The sequence below is a fragment of the Eurosta solidaginis genome, chromosome 2, assembly GCF_040869045.1.
Source record: "Eurosta solidaginis isolate ZX-2024a chromosome 2, ASM4086904v1, whole genome shotgun sequence".
In the NCBI taxonomy this organism is placed as follows: Eukaryota; Metazoa; Arthropoda; class Insecta; order Diptera; family Tephritidae; genus Eurosta; species Eurosta solidaginis.
In genome coordinates this window covers 37,875,798-37,900,711 of record NC_090320.1, presented here as the reverse complement: position 1 = coordinate 37,900,711, position 24,914 = coordinate 37,875,798, and the positions used below count along the sequence as shown (strand labels likewise).

The following is a 24,914-nucleotide window of genomic DNA, read 5'->3' as shown; positions in this document are numbered from 1 at the left end:
ATGCATTTAATTAAATGAATAAATATTGTTTACATATTGAAGTAGAGATAACTTACCAAACAATAGTTGGAGTATTTCTTGCGAACAATACCCAAGTGGATAAAACGATAATAAAAATTTCACAAACAAAATACAAATGGAAAAATAAAATTATATTACCCAGTAAATATTTACAGTCATAATTGAGTCACATAGGTATTCTAAATCGTAGCATGTATTCCTCCTTCTTGTGATCATATCTGACTAACGAAAAGCGCCCTAAAACTTAACAGGGGTTACAAAACATTTTGACTCACAAATGAGCTATATGTGCTTCAATTTTAAATGTACATCTGATGTTTTTGGAGTCAATTCGCAGGCATGAAATGATATTTGAGTCAAATAAGATATTGTGATGAATATTAGTATCACCAAGCGATACCACCATCACTAAGCCGATGCTAAGCAGCCACTCGTATGTACGTAAACAAATCAATCATCATCTACCCACATACATACAAGGCAACGGAGAGGTACTCATAAACACATGTAATCATCAGCCAAAGTAGTACTCACATAGATTCTAGAAGGAGAAACGTCTAGACATTTGGAGAAATATGCGGACAAGGCAACAGAGAGTATAAAAGCTGAGTAGTCAGTAATCAGTTTTGATTTAAGCACGCTATTGGTTGTGAAGTATAAGTGTTATTGTGAAGTATTCTCAAAGTAGTCTAATAAAGACCATTTTGCATTATTGGAGTTATTTATTCAACAATTTAGCGATTCTAACGTTAGAAGAAGGTTTGGAATAAGTGGAATTTCCCTAAATTCGTTACAATATGTATTAAAGATATTTCTTGTTTTATTTCTAAAACTTTATTAGAGTTTTTTATTTGAGGTTGCTTAGATTATGGAGTAGAGCAGCATTTCTCTGTGCTCTTAAATGTAGAGAGCGATAAAACGCCCAGAGAAGATGATGAACTCGAGCCCGCCTTAGACCACAAGAAAAGGAGCTGCCTCTATGCCGCTATTTCTGAATTGGGTTTCCCCGCAAAAAAACGTTGAGCATTACGATCAGCTCTGTGAGAATTGGCAAAAGCTCTTTCAACTATCCGAAACTAAGAACGGTTTCAGACAGGTTGACCCCGTATCGTGCGATTTCTTTAATTTCATGCTGGAGAAAATTATACTAGCTGCAGAACGGAACCACTCTGAAATAATGTTGTTGTTCTTGTTGTAGTAGTGCTTCGCCTGATCCATTAGGTGCGATCACTCACACATTGTCATCAATATCCCCAGTCCGGTTTCAATAGGGTTGGACCAAAGAGGTATGGGTATTAGAGGCTTGCAATTGAAAAGATTTTTGGTGTCATGTAGAGACACGTTACAAGCGGGCCATACATACATACATTGGGTATGTCAGTGTTAATTCTCGATAAATAAGAGTTTTATATACGAGCTGGACCCGTGCGCATCATGCGCAACGAATATAATAGTCTGTTATCAAATATCAACAGAAATCAGCTGTTCTATCAATCAATTAAAACTTACAGTTTGCGCTGCCATCTGGCGTATGGGAGCAACTGCCGGTAATGCAGTGCTAATATTCACAATAGTGCTATAGTAAAAATAGATTTCTTTTTATGCTCACAATCGTTTATTTTTAACAAATTATTTTAATAAAATATAGCTTAACAAAAGCACTACTACCAAAATTGCCCAAAGCTCGCTAATAGCCCGAATCTCCATCTTTAGGTAGGTAGGTTGAACTGGCCGGTCCTTGAGGACCTCACATAGACTGATTGAGTCCGTAGTGTTACCAGAAGTTTGTTTTAACAACCAAACTGAAAAACCCTATCAAAAACCAGGACCTATGTTATAAAATAACTCCGTCCTCTTGGCAAATACTAGAAGCTTCCTAGGACTTAAGCCACTTGCTGCTTCTAGATCTGACAGCTGTATCACTCCTAATAACTGGAGTCTTAGCCTGGCAAGTGCAGGGCACGAGCACAGAACGTGCTCGATCGTTTCCTCCTCCAACCCGCACTACCTACATCTGCTATCACTGACAAAAGCCTAGTTTAAAGGCATGTGACGCCAGAAGGCAGTGTCCAGTCAGAATACCCGTCATGAGTCTACAGTCCTCTCTTTTTAATGATAGGAGCAACTGTGTTAGTCTAAGGTTGTAAGACCTACACATAATCTTCGACACTTTACAGCCCCGCGCTTGAACCCACGCCTTTCCCGCTGGGTCGATCATGTGCACCTCTCGCCTTCGCTTAATCTCGCCCAATCTAATTGGGACATCTACGGAGCAAGCTTCAAGGGATGCGCCCTTTTTAGCTTTTTCATTCCCATTTCCGCTTTTTCATTCCCATCTATTCCCATATGCCCTGGGACCCAATATAGATGTATGCTTCTCCCTGTCCAGATTCTCTCCTGAGACTGCTTATACTCTAACACGCATTTAGATGCTGTGCTATGCCAGATTATTGCCTTAATTGCTGCTTGACTGTCAATATAAAAGTTAACACGGTTGCAGCTTAAGCTATTCTCTTCCAGGGTTTCTACTGCTTTGGTTACGGCTAATATTTCCGCTTGGAAAACGCTACAGTAATCCGGCAGCCTGTAGGATCTGCTTATTTCCAGATCAGCGCAGTATACCGCAGACCCTACTCCTTCCACTACTTTGGAACCATCGGTGTACACATGTATCGCCTCGTCCGCCATTTGCGCACCCTTGCGCCAACCGTCCACCTCTATTGTGGCCTTAAGAGCTCCCTCGAAGCGCAGATAGGGAATCATGTAGTCTGTTCCAGGTCTACAGGTGGGATGTGCAAAATGGCATACAGTGCAGCCGTCGGGGTTGTTTTCAGGGCTCCCGAATGCTAAGCATCGATAGTCTGCAAACCCCCTCTAATTTTTTGAGGTATGTTGTTTTTTGTGTGGCTTTCCACGAAACAAGAACTCCATAGTATAGAATAGGGCTTACAATCGCTGTAAAAACCCAATGAGAAAGAGAGGGCGATAGGCCCCACGTACGCCCCAGCATTTTTTTACATGCGTAGAGTGCCGTTGAGGCCTTCTTGACCCTCTCCTCCACGTTGAGCTTCCATGACAGCTTATTGTCTAGGATGATTCCTAAATATTTTGTGTAAGGTTTCTCCAGTAAGGTCACCCCTCCTAACTTAGGCCTGGTCCAATTTGGGACCTTGTACCTCTTTGTAAACAAGACCATATCCGTCTTCTCCGCATTGACTTTCAACCCGACACTAGATGCCCAGGTATGTATATCGCGAAGCGCCCGATCCATCAAAGAACTAATCGTTGGAAGGCACTTTCCACTTATGACAATTGCAACGTCATCTGCGTAAGCCGTAAGTTTTACGGGTCCCTCATCGAATTGCCTGAGCAGTTGGTTGATGACCAGCGTCCACAGCAGAGGTGATAGCACCCTCCCTGCGGCGTGCCCCTGTCCACTGAGTTCGTGGCCTCGTACAATCCCCATTGTGATGTAATCTTTCTGCAATTTAACATGCAGCCGATCCATCTGATTAAGGCAGGATGTACTCTAATGTAATTAAGACCATCCATAATCGCCCATTTTGCAACATTATTGAAATCCCCGGCAATGTCCAAGAAGACTCCTAGAGCATACTCCTTATATTCCAGGGATTTCTCTATGCTTATTACCACCCTATGCAATGCGGTGTCTACCGACTTGCCTTTGGTGTACGCATGCTGTGTTGTGGAGAGCAGCTTTTCATCCACGTTGGACTTTATGTACACATCTATCAGCCTCTCAAAGGTTTTGAGCAGAAATGATGTTAAGCTAATGGGTCTATAGTCTTTGGAATACATGTGACCGATCTTCCCCGCCTTTGGTAGAAAAGCTACACGAGCAGTTCTCCAAGAGTGCGGTACATGATTCAGTCGTATGCACCCATCGAATATTATTTTAAGCCATTCCACGACCGCCCTACTTGAGACTTGTAGCATGGCCGGGAATATACCATCTGGGCCAGGCGATTTAAACTTAGAAAACGTCTTCACTGCCCACTCGATCTTGGTATCGGTCACCAAGCCCGGCACTACTAGCTCCGTGATCGGAGTGTGAGTGATGTCTGCTGGCTCCTCTAAACCGTCTCCCGATGGGAAATGTGTATCGAGAAGCACCTCAAGGGAATCCTCACTATTACGTGACCATTCCCCGTTCTCTTTCTTTATTAGTCCCTGGACTATGTTTCCCTTTGCTAGGACTTTTTTCAACCGTGCTGTTTCGCTGGAGCACTCTATGTCCGTACAGAAGCTTTTCCATGAGTTTCTCTTCGCCCTGGTAATTTCACGCTTGTAGATCCTCAGTAGATCCCTGTACTCGTCCCGACACGCTTCGCTTTCCGCAGTCTTTGCTAGCTTAAACATTTCTTTAACCTGTCTTCTTAGAAGACTCAGCTCATTGCTCCACCATGGCGGCTTTGCTTTTCCTCTGAATCTTCTTAGAGGGCAAGCTTTGTTATACGCAGTCATAAGCGTCCTTGTTCATTCGACTCCTCCAGTTCCTCTACATTAGCAACCTCTTTGGATTGTCCCAGTTTTGTTTCTACATGTTTCTGGAATTTAGTCCAGTTCGTTGACCTAGGGTTTCTAAAGGTTCCTCCCTTCTCTACCCTCTTTAGGGGGATGTTGAAGCTGATATACGCATGGTCGGAGAAGGATGGTCTATCAAGAACCATCCAATCATACCTTGATATATCACGCTCGGAGCTCAATGTAATATCCAGAACATTGCTGGATGTTGGACCAATGTATGTAGGGACATTTCCCCTGTTGGCTATCTGCAAATTGGTTTGCAGGATGTAACAAAACAGAGATTCGCCTCTCTCGTTCGTATCTGCTCTTCCCCATGCATTGTGGTGCGCATTTGCATCTGCGCCTATGACCAATCGCCCTTTGCGCCCTTCCTCCTGTACTAGCCTGTTGCACTCCATCGGTGGGACCTCCGCAGCATGGGTCATGTAGCAGGACGCCAGGATAAATGCCTGCTTATTCTTTTGCTCAACGGCCACCGCTACGAGATCCTCAGTGGTGTAATTAGGCAGCATATATGAATGCAGCTGTTTCCTTACCATTACTACAGCTCGCACCCGTCCTTCCGTTTGCGCGTAGTAAACGCCAAACCCGCGCGCGCTAAGTCCAGAAACCTTTCCTCCCGATGAGAGCCACGGCTCCTGGATCAGCGCCACGTCGAACGAACCCTCCTCAAGGGTTAGGAGGAGTTCGCTCGACGCCACTTTACTGTGTTGGAGGTTTATCTGTAGGACTCGCAGCACCATTGGGCTGTTTGTCCCCCTCCAGCACCTTCGTATTGACGTCGTCGTCCTCCCCTTGCCCTTTTGGTTTAGAGTATTCGAGGCCCCCTTCAGCCTCTCGTGACTGTTGTGCAGGGTGTTCCTCTGTGCGAGTCACAGCACCATTTAGCGGTTGGTCCTATTCTAGCACGTTCGTGGTGACGTCGGGGACCTCCACCTGTCTTTTTTCCCTTAGGCTTTTGAGGTCCTTTTCGACTTCGCCCACCTCTAGGGTGTTAGGGTTTTTATCCTCGGGACTTCTTTTCCTGAGTCGCATGTAAATTTTGCCAGTGCCAAATGACATTTTACCAAGCTGCGTGTACAAAATATCCTCCGCCTGCTTGTTTATTTGGAAGATGTAGAACTGACCATCCTCGGTAGGCCGAGATACAGTAAGTACCTTCCAATCCTGTGTCGATATGTTCGGATTCTGATTCTGCAGAAATCGCAGTGTATCCTCCGACTTCATCACGCATGGTATCCATACCTTAACTTTTGGTACCGTGGGGATTTGCGCTTTATCCACCACCTCAAACCGCGCGTTCGTGCCTTGCCTTTGGAGGTTTGGAACCACTTCCTCCAGCCACTGCAAGCTCGCGATGTTATCGCACGCTATCATCTTCACACCGTTATACCATCCCCCCGAATCAAAGGTTGGAAGGTGCTTACTTGGTTGTTCCCGCATCATCTTAAGCATTAAGCTAATAAGCTCCCTTTCCACAGATCTCCACCTTTCAGTAGTCATTTGTCCGAAAGGACTGCTACGATCAACCAGCGCCACAGTCAGTGACTGCTTTGCCACATCACTCATCTTCTCGGGAAAAGCAGGAGTCTTAGTGTTATCTCCCTTTGGCACCTCCGAGAAAGCCGGAGTCTTAGCGTTAACTCCCTTTAGCGCCTCCGAGAAAGCCGGAGTCTTACCGTTATCTCCCTTTGGCTTATCTCCTACTTCCTTAATTGGAACTTCCCTCTGACTCGCAGCTTTCGAGGTAGTTGCTACCTCGCTATTGGAGCCCATCTGTCTTACAGCTTTGGGCCTACTTGTCTTGTCTATGCGACTGCCCTGCCTCGCGGCTCTAGGACTGGGTCCTTTCTGCCTCTTGAAAGCAGGCTTGTCGCCTTCCGCCGAACGTTGCCTCTTCATTCTGCCATTCGACGCTTCTTCCTCCTCGTACCGGTTGCAGAACCGAGGGTTTTTCGCAGCAAACCTTTTGAACTGCCTTCGACCTACTTCTACCGCTTCATGGGCCCATTCCAAGCGCTCGATCTCCACTTCTGTTGGGTCGACCACTGCTCCCAAGCGTTGAACAATTCTTAGTGCTGCACGGTACTGCGAGAGAGCTCTTTTACTTCCTCTGCTCCGTACCCTTCTCCACTCTTCTACTCCGTTTTCATTTGTGTGCTTCTCCAACACGGAGTTCATTGAATCAGCACTACTCTCGCTCCCCGAGTCCGACGCATCGCTTAATTCGTATTTGTCGTCCTTGGATTGCGACTCTGTAATAAGGACGATGTAAAGAGGAGGACTGTCAGTTAATGAGTCGTTCATCTTGGTCGTACGACCACCTGCCCGACAAGACGGGCTCAGCGATCCAGTATTATATACGGGGAAAGAATCGTCCGCCACAGCAGCGCCCCTTGCTGTGGTAAGGCCATTAATACTTCCCGAGGTGGCCCGGTATCGGGAAGGCTCCGTTCGAATACAGCCGAATTTATCCCCTGGCTGCAAAACGTCCAATAGGCACGGTCCGCATAACACCCTGGATTAGGGGGTTGGCAGTTCTTGGTCACCGACATCCCGCCGCCCTCGTATGAGGCGAAAAGGCATAGATGTCAGTCCTAACCAGCTCCGCCTCATAGTCAGGCGCTATGGAGTTCGGCTAAGCCCTCACACCAACGACAAGGTGCCTACCCTAGTGAGGGAATCTCCATCTTTACAACCAAAACTTTATTTATACATTTGGATTCCAAATAAGAGTGAAAAAGGGACCCGTACATAAAAACAGCAATTAGAAATAATATATATGATTACAGTATTCAGATGTTGAGCTATAGTAACGCGTCTTGGGTAGGTTGTTTTAATGCGTTTTAGGGGTATTTGTCTTTGAGAACAGTGTTCAGCGGGCATCTGTTGGCATATAATTTGACGACTTTTTGTGGATGTCTCTGGGATCCTTTTTGTGCTTCTTTTCTATATACGGCTGAGTTCTTGAAAGCCGAATTTCTTCAAAGTGCTTACGGAGATGACTCTTTAAGTTCCTTGGAGGCGGGGTCTCTTCAGTCAGATGTATGTTGGAATGCCCAGGCTTCTGGGTATTACACAGAAACTGTTTGTTCAGCATTACATTAGAAATCATCCATAACCGGCCCTGCAGTTTCCTTTAGACTTGACAATCATATCGGAGACGCTTAGCATACAAGTGGATGGTCAATTACTTTATAAGTGGCTATGAGCGTGTTGTTGTCTTTGTCCCAAGTATGGACAGCGAGTGACTTGAGGATGTTGTTACGGATCTGAACTTTAAGTGCAATTGCGTTTGCCTGCTCGGCAAAATGTAGGTTCTGATCGAACGTCATCCTCAGTAGTTTCGAATGTAGGACAGAGGGTGTTGACATCATCGACCTTAACAAAAGCGGTGCGCGTAAACAAAAATGAAACACCGTCAGTCATCAAGCAAAGAGTCAGCGCACTTGTATTTTTGCAACCACGGCGCTGCTGGCAGCCATAAATTCGATATAGTAAAGGACTTCTTTTATTTGGAAACCGGCATTAACACAAACAACAACGTAAAGCTAGAAATCTAGCCAGCAATCACTGTTGCCAACAAATGCGAGTTCCGAAGAAGATTTAATGATGAGCTGTACGAGCATTACGCAGATTTCAACACAGTCCAAAGAATTAAAACACAGCGGCTACGCTAGCTGGACGATATAAATTTCCAATCATTGTTGACGGCTAAAATATTCCTTTCAGATTTCTTTGTGTTGCTTACTATCCTCAAGCACCGCTCGTGAATTCCCCTATATGACTCGTAAATTCAGAGCGCTCCAAGAACGTTTGCTGGGTTACACAAGGTATATATGGGGTATTCCATCCCATTTCGACCAATTTTGAACCCGACCCCTTTAGAATTGACTGAAAGTTTTTCTTCTTTTTCTAGCTTACGAAAGACGTTTTTCAGAAGTTTTTCAAATTTTTTCATCCAACTCAAAAAAAGTTATGAATTTAAAAAAAAAACACCGTTTTTGTTTTCAAAATGCTATAACTTTTTCAAAAATTTACCGTTTGGGATCTTTTTTTTTTTAAATTTGTTTTTAAATGTACTTTTCGGAAAAAATTCAAAAAAATGTTTAAAGTTTTTTTTTTTGTAATTTTTCAGTTTTTCGAGGTTTTTCGAATTTCGCCCTTTTTTTCTCATAAAAAACTTCAATCAATTGTGCAATCATCCCCACTAATCCCGAAGTGGGCCGATAATTTTTTTTGTTTTATTTAATTGAAAAAAAAAACTTTAAAATTGTTTTTGTATTTTTTCCGAAAAGTACATTTAAAAACATATTAAAAAAAAAAAAATGATCCCAAACGGTCAATTTTTGAAAAAGTTATAGCATTTTGAAAAAAACACCGTTTTTTTCAAAATATTTAAAACTTATTTTAAGTTGGAAAACGGTATTTTTTTCAAAATGCTATAACTTTTTCAAAAATTGACGGTTTGGGATCATTTTTTAAAAAAAATATATGTTTTTAAATGTACTTTTCGGAAAAAATAAAAAAAAAATTTTAAAGTTTTTTTTTTTTCAATTAAATAAAAAAAAAAAATTCTCGGCGCACTCAGGGATTAGTGGGGATGATTGCAGAATTGATTGAAGTTTTTTATGAGAAAAAAAATGGCGAAATTCGAAAAATCTCGAAAAACTGAAAAATTGCAAAAAAAAACTTTAAACATTTTTTTGAATTTTTTCCGAAAAGTACATTTAAAAACAAATTAAAAAAAAAAAGATCCCAAACAGTCAATTTTTGAAAAAGTTATAGCATTTTGAAAACAAAAACGGTGTTTTTTTTTTAAATTCATAACTTTTTTTGAGTTGGATGAAAAAATTTGAAAAACTTCTGAAAAACGTCTTTCGTAAGCTAGAAAAAGAAGAAAAACTTTCAGCCAATTCTAAAGGGGTCGGGTTCAAAATTGGTCGAAATGGGATGGAATACCCCATATGCTTATATGGCAACCAACACTTGTAATACGTTTAATAATTTTACGACGTAACGTTGAATTAGGCGGCCGTCTTGGTGTGGTGGTAGCGTTCTCCGCCTACCACACCAAAGATCCTGGTTTCAATTCCCGGGCAAAGCAATATCAAAGATTTAGAAAAAAATATTTCTAAGCGGTATTTCTGCCATGAAAATCTTCTCTGTAAAAACTCATTTGCGTAGCAGATGCCGTTCGAAAACGGCGTAAAACATATAGGTCCACTTCCCGCCAATTTGTACGAAAAATTAAAAGGAGCACGACGAAAGTTGGAAGAAAAGCTCGGCCTAAAATCTCTTTGGCGGTTAATCGCGCCTTGAATTTTTTAATAGCAGAATTAAATACTCGAACAACTTTTCGTACTCTTGAACTCACATTCGATCCCACAATCGCTTTGTGAGGATGTCGTTATAATGTTTATTTTTTATTTTCAATAGCACAGTGCAACAAAAAACACAGAAGTGCAAATTAATGCGAAGTTTCTTATAGGTCTGTTGCTGTTGTTGTTGTTGTAGCAGTGGATGGGGTTACACGTTGGTCGGGAAAAACGCCGAGTTGCTCCGGTACATAGAACCGGCTGTCTTGGGAAGCGATAACCGGCTGCCTTAGGTCTCGTTGAGAATAGTAGAAATGGGAATATGAAATTGTCCAACCACCACCAAAATATTGAGTTACGGTTAAAATGGACTGGGAGTAAACCCGACGACTACGGTGCCTGCCTTGTTCACTAGAAAAACAAAGTTTTTCTCCTTCAACTTGCTGAAAGTGAATGGCACACCGATACATTTATTTTTCGAAGCCAAATATCTCGGCATAATCCTCATTCACTTAGGGTGTATACACAAGTTTTCATGCAACGTTTGACCGCAAAAGGAGCTCTTAGATTGAGAGAATCCAACGTGTAGAAACCTCCGCACTATTAGCCCGCAACGATATAAGACGGCTTGGCAAGCAGTCGATTGAACAGTGTGAATACTGACCTAACGATAGCTACGGACTCGAAGTGTCTGACCGTCAATCAACCCTGGCTAATTTCTTCGTAGATTCTGCTGAGTCAAGACCGAATCGCTTTCGCCTACTGCTGGCAAAAACTGGACAGTTGAGCATGAAATGTCTCGATATTTTTGCCTCATCATTATCCATGTAGCTGCAACAAGAGGGATTTTCGAGTATGTTGAGACGTACCGCATGGTATCCCATTGGACAGTGACAGACCACAGGTTGTATTATCCATGCGCGCTAGGAGATTCGCCAGGGTTATTGCTATGACCCTCAATCTGCAAATAGTTCGACTCAACTTCTGCTTGACAGACGAAGCAGTGATCGGGCAAATTAAAATATCCGAAATTGAACCGTTTTTGGGGGTATTTTTATACGGTTATTCAAAATTTTCGAATTCTACAAATCAAATTAATTTTGGCGGGAATTGTCAGTTACAAAAATACAGGGCACGTTACTTTACATGAGTAATCGATAGCTCGATATTGTGTCGATATTCACCAAACCCTTGTACTTACTCTCATCTACTACGAAAACTATCGGTAGGTACTTGAGGAAGTTCAAGTTCAACCTTCAGAAGCGGTAAGAATAAGGAGGAAGGCCAATACGATTCAGATTTCAGGCCGTACGGGTTTTCCCGATGGTCTGGCAGAGGTGGGGCAGGTGTATCATACGCATCTACTTAAGTTCATATGGGAAATCAAGGGGTGTGTTTGAAGACTAATTTGGAAAAATCTAGTTGAATGAATGTTTTTCCACTCCGCACCCACCGAGGGCGTTATTAATGGGCAAAAATGTATTTGAGTGGAAGTGTGAGAAGTTTCGATGCCGTAACCTAACCTTAATGGGGTTTGGGGTTATTTATGGAGATCTCGAAAATAAATTTCAATTTTCCACGTAAGTTCTGATCTTTGCGAGTTTCCATTAGTATGTGTTGTATAGTCTCCGGCAAGTACTTCACCAAGCCTAATGTCCAGCTTATAGTTTCAACTTGTGATTAAATAAATAAATAAATGTAAGGCGCGATAACCTCCGAAGAGATTTTTGGCCGAGCTTCTCTTCCAAATCATGTCGTGCTCCTTTAAAATTGTTCCTACAAATTGGCGGAACTGGCTTTAAAGGGCGCATCCCTTCAAGCTTGCTCCGTAGACGTCCCAATTAGACTGCGCGGGATTAAGCGAAGGCGAGAGGTGCACATGATCGGGAAAGGCGTGGACACAAGCGCGGGGCTGTAAAGTGACGGAAATTATGTGTAGGTCTTACAACCTTAGACTAACAAAGTTGCTTCTATCATTAAAAAGAGACGACTGTAGACTCATGACGGGTTTTCTGACTGGACACTGCCTTCTAGCGTCACATGACTTTAAATAAATTAGGCTTGGTCGGTGATAGCAGATGTAGGAAGTACGGGTTGGAGGAGGAAACTATCGAGCACGTTCTGTGCTCGTGCCCTTTGCTTGCCAGGCTAAGACTCCAGCTATTAGGATTGATACAGCTGTCAGATCTAGAGCAGCAAGTGGCTTAAGTCCCAGGAAGCTTCTAGTATTTGCCAAGGGCACGGAGTTATTTTATAACATAGGTCCTGGTTTTTGATAGGGTTTTTCAGTTTGGTCGTTAAAACAAACTTCTGGTAACACTACGGACTCATTCAGTCTATGTGAGGTCCTCATGGACCGGCCAGTTCAACCTAACCTAACCTGGCGGGACTGGACCTACAAGTTTTTATGCCGACTCCGAACGGCATCTGCAAGGCAGAAGAGTTTTCACTAAGAAGCTTTTCATGGCAGAAATACTCGGAGTGCTTACAAATCACTGCCGAAGGGCGACCCCGCTTAGAAAAAGTTTCTACTAATTAAAAAAACTTGTTTCTAAAATTTTGATGTTGCTTTGCCCGGTGCGCCAACCCAGGATCTTTGGTGTGGTAGGCGGAGCACGCTACCACCACACCACGGTGGCCGCCCATCTTTTGATTAGCTGCTTATCTTATTATTGGACTGCCGACTAGCTGGTATTCACCTTCAGCTGACAGTGTCATTAATGTTTTTGTTCCTTAATCACCCTTTTTTCGTTGCATATGCAACATTTTTTTCCTTTGGCAGTCAGTTGACCGCAGTTGACAGTAATGCAATACCCGCAACTAACAAAAGTGCAAGCGAAACGATAAAAAATTGAAATTAAGGACAATTATGACAGATTAAGTGAAAGGAATGGAGTGTGAATGTAAATGTGGACAATGCACTTGTGTAATAGTTATAAATGTTGTCAAATGAGACAAGAATTTAGATATCGTCGACACCGAGCTAAAGCTGCTAACTCCACTTTTCACTCAAAACGACTTTTTTATACTGATGATGATGATGAGCAACTTTGTGAGTCTAACGCCTTAGGATATGCACAGGATCTTTAGCAGCCCCGCACCTCTGTCCACGCCCTTCCTGCTTGGTGGATCATATGCAACTCCGGTCTCATTTTTTCCCCTGGAAATAATTGGAATAGGTAGAAATATACATCTATATTGGGTCCCTGGGCATATGGCAAAAGTTGGAAATGATAAAGCGGACGTCCTAGCTAAACAGAGCGCATACCTCGAGGCTTGTACCTTAGACGTGCCGTACATCAGATTGAGAGAGCTTAAAAGAATGCGAGAATTGTACATGATCGGCCAAGCAGGAAAGGCGTGAAACCATGCGCGGGGCTTACAGTCTTAGACTAACAAAATTACTCTTGTCATTGAAAAGAGGGGGCGGAAGGAGCATGATGGATAAAAAAAACTTCTGGTAACACTATGAAATCATTCAGTCTAACCTTACCTATCCAGTCGAACTTTATATTCTAAGTATTGTATTTAAAGAGAGCTCTAAGCTATGTTCGAGGTTTCAAGTCTCTAGCTAACCGGAAAATTACCTAAAACTATCGAAAAATTTACAAATTCGTACAAGTTTTTTTTAAATATCACGATCTCTACTCATGCTGCCTGCTCCAGTTAGCGAAAGATGTTTCCTCGTGTTACATTGTCATCGGTTTCTCAAGTATGTTCCAAGTTTCAGGTCTATAACTCCACGGAAAGTTATTAAAAAAAAAAATGGATAATAAGATTTCGCAATATGAGCATGTCTCCCTAATTGAATACAGATTATAATCATATATGTATATTATTTCTAATTGCTGTTTTTATGTACGTGTCCCTTTTTCGCTCTTATTTGGAATCCAAATCTATAAATACAGTTTTGGTTGTAAAGATGGAGATTTGAGCTATTAGCGAGCTTTGGGCAATTTTGGTCGTAGTGCTTTTTTTAGCTATATTTTATTAAAATAATTTGTTAAAAATAAACGATTGTGAGTACACAAAGAAATCTTTTTGTACTATGGAACTATTCTGAATATTTGCACTGCATTACCGATAGTTTCTATCATACGCTAGATGACAGCGCAAGCTGTAAGTTTTAATTGATTGATAGAACAGCTGATTTTTGTTCATATTTGATAAGAGACTTTTATATTGGTTGCGCAAGATGCGCACGGGTCCGGCTCGTATTGATATGATAATAGTGAACATCGGAAGTACTTTAAAAATGCAATGTTACTAAGCTCTTAAGCGCGCCTAAAATATTCCACACAATTAGGAATAAAAAAACATACAGAATTAGCAAGTACCTAAATGGTGAGTAAAGGAATAGCAACAAAAAGCAATACTTAGAGACAAATTGCAAAGCGAGCAGGGGGCATTCATATGGCTGAGTGTTATCTGCCTTTACATTAGTATAGAGTATGAATTTTGGGGATTTCGAGTTCAATACTCAGCTCCTGAGAAGCTAGCTGATGAAGAAGTGAAATTCAGAAACAAGTCCTAGTAACCATCGCCGTTTGTAAACTTTGCAATTTTCTCTAATATCAATAAAAAAACAATTGTATAAAGCAATACACTGAAAGAAAAAGACTGGTAAAATCAACCGAAATACGGGTCAATTCAACCGAAATTTCTGTAAATTTTGATCCATCGCAACAAGATGTTGAATCAACTGCGCACAAATCGTTGATTCGTAATTGACCGTTTTAGTAGTCAAATAAACAAAAAAGTTGTTTCATTATACATAGTTTTGTTAAATTAACAATTATTACTGTCACTCTTAGAATACCAATCAAAACTATTAATATGAAAGCGATGTCTGTTCTTTTGAAATTACTAGTGCAAACTGTCAAATTAACAGATTTAATGTTAAGATGACTCTAACAGTGAAAGCCGTAGAAATGACAGAGCTTTTTTCATTCGAAATAACCATCGTAAACAGTTAAATTAACAAAGTTTATTGTCGAAATTACACTACTAGTGAAATCTATTGAAATAACAGATATTTCTGCTTTTTCTAGATTAATAGCGTAAAATTTTACATCAACAGAGTTTTCCCTTCATATGACATTAATACCTGTGGAAAAAATAAAAGCCGGATAAATATATATGTGGGAGTGACAGACGGACGTAGAACAAGAAGTGGACGCAGCTTAAACACAGTGACAGCAACGTAAAGGAATGCAACCCTGTAACGAAAAGAGACGGACAAGATAATTGGAGAGATGGGAGGACGAAAGAGCGACTGACGATGACCACGTTATGAGAAGACAGCAAACGAACGAACGAACAGTTGACACTTTGGCACCAACCAGAACGCAGCTCATAAAGTTATACTTATACAAATACGTGTTATATGTTATATGTAATACATACCTAAATCTTTAATAAAGATATATGAACTACATTAAACCAAACCGCGTATTAAACAAATCCACATTTTGGGGGCTCAACCGGAATAAGCCAACCGAAGAAAAAATCATCTGCGTCTCAGGCAAACAGAGCTAAGGCAAGCGGAAAAGTAGTGACTGCGTGCGAAATAGACAAAACTGCAACAATCAAGAAGAGGGACGTCTGCGTTTGAAGTCGGCAGAGTTGAGCTAAAGAAAAGAAAATTTGCGGCTGCATAACCAATTTAAGGTAACCAAATTCATAAAATCCGGAGAAATGTGACATTTGCGTTAGTTGCACCAACAACAATACGCATTTGTGACCAAAGGTGACACGATTTTTTTTCACCGTTACATATATGCCCACATACATCGAAATATATGTATATGTAAGAACACATAAAATCAACGGAGGTATGCAAGCACAGTTACGTATAATAACCGCATGAACGCCAGCAGATCAGAACCTCAGCGGCGTCAACAAAAACGCAGTTCTGCTTTAGCAACGACGCACTCAAACAACAGAACAGAGCAGCAACTTCGTCATCATACAAGTTGTCACTCAAAAATTATTGGTATACCAACTACAAAAGCTAACGCATATAATTCGAACGGCACAACTGCTGTGGCAACTTTGTCATCATACAAGTTGTTACGAGCAAACTTTATTGGTGTACATACGAATTTTGTCACGAAACGAGCGTACAAATACATATGTTAATTTGGCACGAGCGGAGCGATCACAGCAGCAACTTCGTCATCATACAAGTTGTTATGAACATAGCTCAATCGTAGACGGCAGCGTAGACAAATCCACCACCATTGCGACTAAAACGTTCACTTCAACAGCGAAGTTGGTAGAAGCAGAGAACAATCTCATACATACGTTAGCGGCAGCAGCAGTTGTATACCAGTTAGGAGAGTTGGAAGCAAGCAGCAATAAGGCGAAGCGAAACAAACGAGAAGTTAAAGTTGAGTCGAATAAGAAGAAGACGAAAATTCCTCAAGTGAAGGAAAGACGAAGGTGATTTAAGGTAGAAAGAACGCGATAAGAAGGTAAAGAAGTTAAATAGAAAGAAGAATAAAGAGATTATATTGAGAAGCAAAATAAAAGATCAGTATAGAAGTTTAGAGAAATTTGTAAAGAAGATAGTGCAGTGTTGGTAGTCGAAAAAAAAAAAAACAATTCTAATTAGAAGTTGACAGTGTAACTAAAGTAGTAATATGCTGCAAATATAATTGCAATCCGATTATTTATGTGTATTTATCTGGCGTGAATGTTTTGAGAGTAAAACCTTTTGGTTCTTATGCACATATGTATGTGCAGATGTAATGCGAAATTGAAGCCGTAAAATCTAACTGAAGTTGGTACGCCAATAAACAATTGCATATAAGCATACCAATTAGAAGCATAAAATAAAAAACGAACAACTGTGGAATGTAATTTCTAATTAGAAATGTGTTATCAAAAGATGTCTATGCTTTAATTGATGTTCGAATTGATTAATTTTGCTTCATAAAATACGATTTAAACTGTATAAGATCTCAGGTGTAATTAAATTACTTACGTATGTTCATTTATGTGTAATTTGTCGATCATTTAAGTTTTATTCACGACATTGTACGTTGCTTATATATCGTTTTATATGTTTGAAAAGACTGTCGATGGTAGCAGAGCGAAATTACTTTAATCTGTAATTACATTCAACAATAGAAAACTATTATAATCATACGCCTGCAAGAAACACTTTTAAATCAATACATTCATATTTAAGGCTTAAAAGTAATATAATCGATAAGTTTATATTAAAAGTACAGCAAAATGGACACAGGGGCCATAGACGCGGACGCAGTCCTAAAAATGACAGTAGTGACTCTAAAAGAAAGATTAAGAGAACTAGGGTTAGGAGTGGTTGGACGCAAACACGAACTTAGGGAAAGACTACTCCAACATTTAGGCCTGATTGATGATGGGGACGACGAAGATGAAGATGGTGATTCCCAGCCGAATCAATCCGTAATTGAAGTTCCATCCAGACCATCGCCTGCGCCGGCAAGTACTGCGCACTTCACTTTTAAAGATATTCAGGAAAGTCTGTCAACTTTCGACGGCTCCGACACATCCGACATAAAGAAGTGGATTGAGCAAATAGAAGAGAATGCCGAAATCGTAAACTGGAACGAAGTTCACAAATTTATATATGCAAAACAATTGTTACGTGGTGCTGCTAAACTTTTCGTAAGTAGTCAAACTGGGTTACGGGATTGGAGTTCCTTGAAACTGTGTCTCAGTAAAGAGTTTGGTAGTAAGCTGTCCTCAGCTGATGTTCACAAAATATTAGCGAAAAGACACAAGAAGCAAGGCGAATCATATCGCGAGTATCTGTATGCGTTAATGGAGATAGGCAAATCGGTTCGATTAGATGAAGAAAGTTTATTGGAATACTTTATTGATGGTATTCCTGGTTCTAAATTCAGTAAGGCTGTACTTTATCAGGCAAAAACCATAAGTGAGCTAAAAGAGCAAAGAGTCATTTACGAAAAGATTAAGCAGGAATCACGACTGGATAATTTTAAGAAGGTCGAGCCATATTATAGACCGAAACAAGAAAACATAAATTCTACTTTGCCAACAAAAATCGAAAAGAGATGTTTTAAATGTGGCGAATTTTCGCATTTAGCGAAAGATTGCAGACATAGAGAATTTAAATGTTTCAAATGCCAACAAATTGGACATAGGTCTTTTGAATGCAAAACACAACAGGGTATAGGCACAAAGCGTGAACATCAACAGGGTACGGGCACAAAGCGCGAACAGGGTCACGTTAATTCAATTGGTGAAGCACCAAAAACTAACTTAAAACTTAAAAAGATAAATGTTTGCAACATGGACGTATGGGCTCTAATCGATACAGGCTGTAGTTTATGTTTAATGCGATGCGACATATTTAACAAGTTGGATAAATCTATTCAACTGGTTCCAGAAAGACGGCAACTGTTTGGTATTGGTGCATCCAGAATATCGACTAGGGGTAGTTTTGAAATAAAGGTACTAATAGATAAAAGCCCAGTAAACTTGACGTTTCACGTAGTAGAAGCAGGCGACATAAGCTATGAAATCATTCTTGGTACTTCCATTTTTAAATATTTTGATATGCTGGTTCGAGACGATAACATTGAATTTAGAGATAGAACTGTGGCGTCGAGTAACGTCGATAATGAAGATGTAGCAAAAGCTGTTGTGCCAAAAGACGACGATCCGATGGCAAATATTTTTTCAAACTCATGTTTTAATGTTATCGGGGAAGAAACAGATTATGATTTAGCTCACCTTAATAAGGGATTGGCTAGCGTGGTAAGGCAAATGATAGAAGAGTACAAGCCAAAGAAAGATAATAGCCCTCCAGTGAACATGAAAATCATCCTTACTGACGAAGTTCCTGTCTATCAACCGCCGCGAAGGGTGTCATACGAAGAACAAAAAATTATAGACAAACAGGTAGAACAGTGGCTGGATGAAGGCATAATACGCCCAAGCTCTTCGAGCTATGCCTCACCTGTGGTACTCGTGTCAAAGAAGAACGGCACAAAACGACTTTGTTGCGACTATCGTAAGTTGAATTCGAAAATTATACGCGATAACTTCCCTATGACTTTAATCGATGACGCACTAGATAGGCTTAGAGAAGCGAATGTATACACGACTTTAGATTTGGCAAATGGGTTTTTCCATGTACCAGTGGATGAAAATTCCCGCAAATATACAGCGTTCGTAACTCATAGTGGCCAGTATGAATTTCAGTATGTACCTTTTGGTATCTGTAATTCACCAGCAGTATTTTGTCGCTACATTCATGCAATTTTGAATGATTATATTAGGGATGGGACAGTAGTTGCCTATATGGATGATTTGGTGATCCCGGCTAAGACTGAGGAAGAAGCTGTAGAGAAATTGAGGAAGGTATTGAAGCTAGCGAGCGACAAGGGCTTGAGGGTTAATTGGGGAAAATGCCAGTTCCTGGCAAAAAGGATACAATTCCTTGGGTATATAATCGAGAACGGTAGGATTAGACCTAGCACCGACAAGACCAAAGCTATAGATAATTTTCCTTTACCCCAGACGAAAAAATCACTACAAAGATTTTTAGGCTTAATGTCTTACTTTCGCCGTTTCATCAAAAACTTTGCTTTGATTGCGAAACCGTTGTCAGACATGCTGAAGAAAACCGAAGAGTTTAAAATATGCGACAAAGCCTTAGAATCTTTTAAACAGTTGAAAACAGCCCTGATCCAAGCACCAGTTCTCACGATGTTTAATCCCAAGGCAATTACCGAAATCCACACCGATGCTTCTATGTATGGATACGGAGCCATTCTTCTCCAAAAGAACTCCGAAGACCAGCAACTACATCCGGTACAGTTCATGAGCCGCAAGACGTCAGCCGCCGAACAAAAGTATCATTCCTACGAATTGGAGGTACTCGCCATAGTCCAAGCGCTTAAAAAATGGCGCGTATATGTATTGGGGTCAAGATTTAGGCTAATCACTGACTGCAACGCATTCACAATGACGTTACAGAAAAAGGACGTTCCGCTGAGGGTGGCACGATGGGCTATGTACCTCCAAGAGTACGATTACGTGATCGAACACCGACGAGGAGCGCAAATGAGGCATGTAGATGCGCTCAGTAGAGTGCAATGTATGGTTATAGAAGAATCGTTGCGACATCGACTTAGAGAGGCACAAATGAAGGACCCTTGGACGAAGGCAGTACGTAAGATTTTGGAGGCGAACCACTACGAAGATTTTTATATATACAATGATGTTCTTTACAAAGATTCGGCTCGACAGCTAATTGTGGTACCTACGCAGATGGAGAGAGAAGTAATTGAGACGGCGCATCGTCAAGGACACTTCTCTGTTAAGAAGACCAAAGACTGCATTGAAAAGGACTTTTATATATCTAGCATAGAGGCAAAGGTCGCAGAAATTGTTAACAGCTGTATAGCTTGTATAGTAGTTAATGCCAAATCGGGCAAAAAGGATGGGTTTTTAGTACCCATAGAGAAGGCAGATAAACCTTTGTTGACTTTCCATATAGACCACGTTGGTCCACTCGCGGCTACTCGGAAACAATATAACTACATCCTCGTTGTTGTTGATGCATTTTCGAAGTTTGTGTGGCTCTACCCCACAAAGGACACGGGTGCTGATGCAGTGATTGACCGATTAACGAAGCAGGAAGCTACGTTTGGAAATCCCAGAAGAATCGTTACCGATAGGGGTTCCGCCTTAACATCGCACGCTTTCGAGGATTATTGCAAGAAAAACCATATACAACACGTGCTAATCACAACCGGTGTACCGAGAGGAAACGGACAGGTCGAAAGGATACACAAAATCGTCATACCCATGTTAGCAAAGCTGTCGCAGGATAATCCCGAACATTGGTACAAACATATTGGGAAAGTTCAGCAGTTCATAAACAATTCTGCTCCGAGAAGTACGAAAGTAGCTCCGTTTAAACTATTAACAGGATGTGACATGAGGTTGTCGGAATCACCACCGTTAGACGAAATCTTGGAGAATGAAGCAATTGAGTCGGTAGAAGCCGATCGCAATGAAGCTCGAAGATTGGCCAAGCAGGGTATTTCAGCAATTCAAGAAGAAAACCGTCGGAATTACAATCGGAAACGCAAGGAGAATGTAGATTACGAAATCAATGACGTAGTGGCTGTAAAGCGCACTCAATTTGGTACGAATTTAAAATTGAAACAGAAATACTTTGGACCGTATAAAATCGTTGAGAAGCTGCCACACGGCCGTTACAGAGTGGAAAAGTTAGACGAAGTGGAGGGACCTAATTCTACCTCCACAGTGGCAGAATATCTCAAGCCTTGGCGTCCAGGATTCGGGTCGAACCCTAAGTCAGGAGGGCCGAATGTGGGAGTGACAGACGGACGTAGAACAAGAAGTGGACGCAGCTTAAACACAGTGACAGCAACGTAAAGGAATGCAACCCTGTAACGAAAAGAGACGGACAAGATAATTGGAGAGATGGGAGGACGAAAGAGCGACTGACGATGACCACGTTATGAGAAGACAGCAAACGAACGAACGAACAGTTGACACTTTGGCACCAACCAGAACGCAGCTCATAAAGTTATACTTATACAAATACGTGTTATATGTTATATGTAATACATACCTAAATCTTTAATAAAGATATATGAACTACATTAAACCAAACCGCGTATTAAACAAATCCACATATATTTAAACTCATTTTTTTTTTGATCGCGTGTCGAATCGAGCTCAAGGCCTCGAACTCGCCATCTTACAAATCAGTAGGCCGATATAACAACAAAAATTAGTTTTTTTTTTATTTGTATAAATTACACATAAGTACATTTCATTTCTAAAGATTTTTTCGCTATATTAATTAAAATAATAATAACTTAAATCTGAATTCAAATAAGAAAACGACAGCTTTGTACGAAAGTATGTTGCCATATATGTAAACACATAAATATGTTAATACATATATAAATACGCATGCTTGCTATATATATACATATTAAGCACGCGTTAGTACATGCTCTAGCGAAAATAACGCCACTGCACCGTTTGTTAAATTTTATTTCAACTTTTTCTTCAAAAATTTTCACCATAGTGTTATATTATAATTATATTTATATTTCTGTACTCATATTTGATATAAAATGTTTCCATTTTCTTCGAATTTAAAACAAAAGTCGGACAGAAGTACATATGTACATACATATGTATGTACTTACTAACCGAACTTCAATTGGGCGCACTTTCATCAAATTTTATTTTTTATAATTTATTTCATTTATAGTTTTCAACTTCGTAGTAGCCACCAAACTGATTCTCTATTCTTTCATGTGGAGTGGCCACATTTGATTATTTCGATCAAAACTTGTAGTACAAATGTTTGACATCACATTTTAAATAGAGAACTTGTAAGTTATAGAATAGTAAAGAATCAAATCGCGGGAAGGTAGTTCACCACTGGAGTTACTTTACATGTAATTCGGCAAGTTTAATTCTCGTAACACTTTATTTTGAAACGATTCCAAAACAACTCAAATTTTTATTTTGTCGGAAACATCAACATTAAAAAAGGATGTTTCTTATTATCTTATTAGATTCGTTCGCGTGAGTGAAAATTCGTAAAAGCTTGAACAAAATGTTAGTAACTTTGGAGAAATTCTGTTCGTTCAAACAAAACTTTTGCAACAAGAGGGCGCAATTTTGCATTTCGCTTGGAGGAGAAGTTGCAAAATTGTACCCGATAAATAGGTGTCCCGGTATCGCATAATTTTTTGCAGTGTTATGCACAGTAAATTCAAAAAAGTTTTTTCGTTTTGTATTTATAACTGAAAAACTAATTTTTTGTTGTGTTCCCAATTTCTGTGTTTTTTTTTTTGATTTGGTGGTTTTCTTATTTTGGTTTTTTTTAAGAAGTCGCACAATCGCCATAAGTACAAAGTAGAGAGCGCAGTGAGCGTAAAATTCTCTTTGAAATTTGCTCATGCATTGACTGTAGTTCGCTGTTGAAATGACTGGTAAGATCAATTGTGTTAACAGAAAAATCAGTTAGATTGATTAGGAATCTGACAATTTTACAGAATTTTGTTAACTTAAGAGCGACTATTTCTCTTCTGTTGAAATGACTAAACTAGTTTGTGCACTTGACAAAGAACTCGGTCGAATTAACCATTATTCGATCAATTTCACCGAATCTCCGTTAAGTCAAGAACAACAGAACCGATTTGTTGATTTTACTAGCACCATTTCTTTCAGTGTATGAGCATGTCTCGCTAATTAAATACACACAATTTTTTACTCAAAATTTGCATACATACATATGTACAACAAAAGGGACCTAATATAAAGGAACGAAAAATTCATCAAGACATAACAGGCTTTAATTCTAATTTAAATCTCTTTGTAGAGCAGAGTCAAAAGTGTTGCCAAAAATAAAGTAACACATTTTAGAATTGGGTCAACAGTTATTTATAAAAATAAATGCAAAGTAGTTACAAAAAAATAATGGAATGCACCGAATGCACGCTGAGTATTGCAATTTAAGACGGATGTCAGTAAGCGCTTAAATGGCGTTGCCAAAAAGGAATAAGTAAACTGTACTTTGTAATATTAATGACATATTTTCTGGGAAAACAAGCTTAAATGCCATGCTTCTGTTGCGTGCATTTAACACAATTTGTTCTATTTGAAAACATTTTTTGTGCTACTTTATTTCACTTTCAGTGACACAAATTTAAAAATTCTAAACAGAAGTAGAAAAGTATACACACTAGAGCGGGTAAATTTTTTTTCCATCAGGAGTATAGCAAAAACGTAATCTACAGATGATTCCAATGCATATACAAAGAACAGAAAGATTGTACAGTTGTTAACATCTGTTTCCAAACGTGTTATAGAAAAAAAACGTGAAGGTGTTATGGCTGTTACAGCAGAAAGTCGTGAAAAACAACGAGTGGCGAGCAAAAAAGATTTTAAAAAATAATAACATAACATTACTTTTATTTTGAAAAATACGTTAAAATGGTCAATTCTAAGTACAAAAATAATTTTCAAATAAATTACATTAAAATTATAAAAATTGTTTTTTTTTGCTTATTACCTGAAAATATAGATTTTTTTTAAATTTGTTTCTACTAAGACGAATTTGAAGAAAGAAAAACTGTCTGAATGAAAGTTGTTGGAAATGTTCAGAACTTATTTTAGCTGTAAAGTAAAAAAAAAAATTTACATAAGAAATTTGTTAAAAATGATAATATAATAGTTCAAAGTTCATTTTAGGCCAATTTCTCATAAATAAGCCTGATATCTCTACTAAAATTCAAAAATACTATAGATATTAATACAGATTCTGAAATGTACGTAAAATACCTTTAAAGCAAGCCCGATATATTTTTTCTATAATTCTATCAGAAGCTATGAAGATTTTTTGGCCAAACCCTTCATTCATATGGCAAAATGTCTATTTTGCAAAAGGCGGGGACCCGAAATCGGACTTAGTGCTATGGTGTCTTCAGCAATTTTTCTTAGAATCATCTGTAGATTACGTTTTTGCTATACTCCTAATGAAACAAATCCATCCATACAATTTGACCCGCTCTAATACACACCTACTCAAAATATAGCCTGCGCGTGTGTGACCTCAGTTCAGGAACGCCCTATTTCTTATTCTGAAATCTAAGTGCAATACGTTTTCAGGTGAGATCAGACACCCTTAACCAAATATTGAGATCGGATGCGTAAAGTAATTGAAAGAAAAGACTACGCTTACGAGAACAGCATTCTTGCACCGGGAGGTAGCCTTCAATAATGATCAACTGGAAGCATAGAAGGTGCCCTCTATGTACGCAAGGTATAAAATGTCTTATTTTAAACTGGAGCGGGTCAGCCCTTCAGTACAGAATGATTAGCGCTAAGCTGGGTGGTAGTGAGATCACAACAAATCTGTGGAGAGGAGCTCGACAGGGCGATGTTCTGTCATAACTTCTCTGGGTATGCCATACAGATAGCATACTCCATTAGCCTGATAAAAAT

At 39.9% G+C, this 24,914-nt stretch overlaps 1 protein-coding gene across 1 annotated transcript in view; it reads left to right on the top strand.

Annotated features, from left to right (window-relative positions):
* LOC137239573 (carbohydrate sulfotransferase 5) overlaps positions 1 to 24,914 on the top strand; it is a 227,687-nt gene that overhangs the window by 115,706 nt on the left and 87,067 nt on the right. The gene's annotated exons all lie outside the window — the stretch shown is intronic.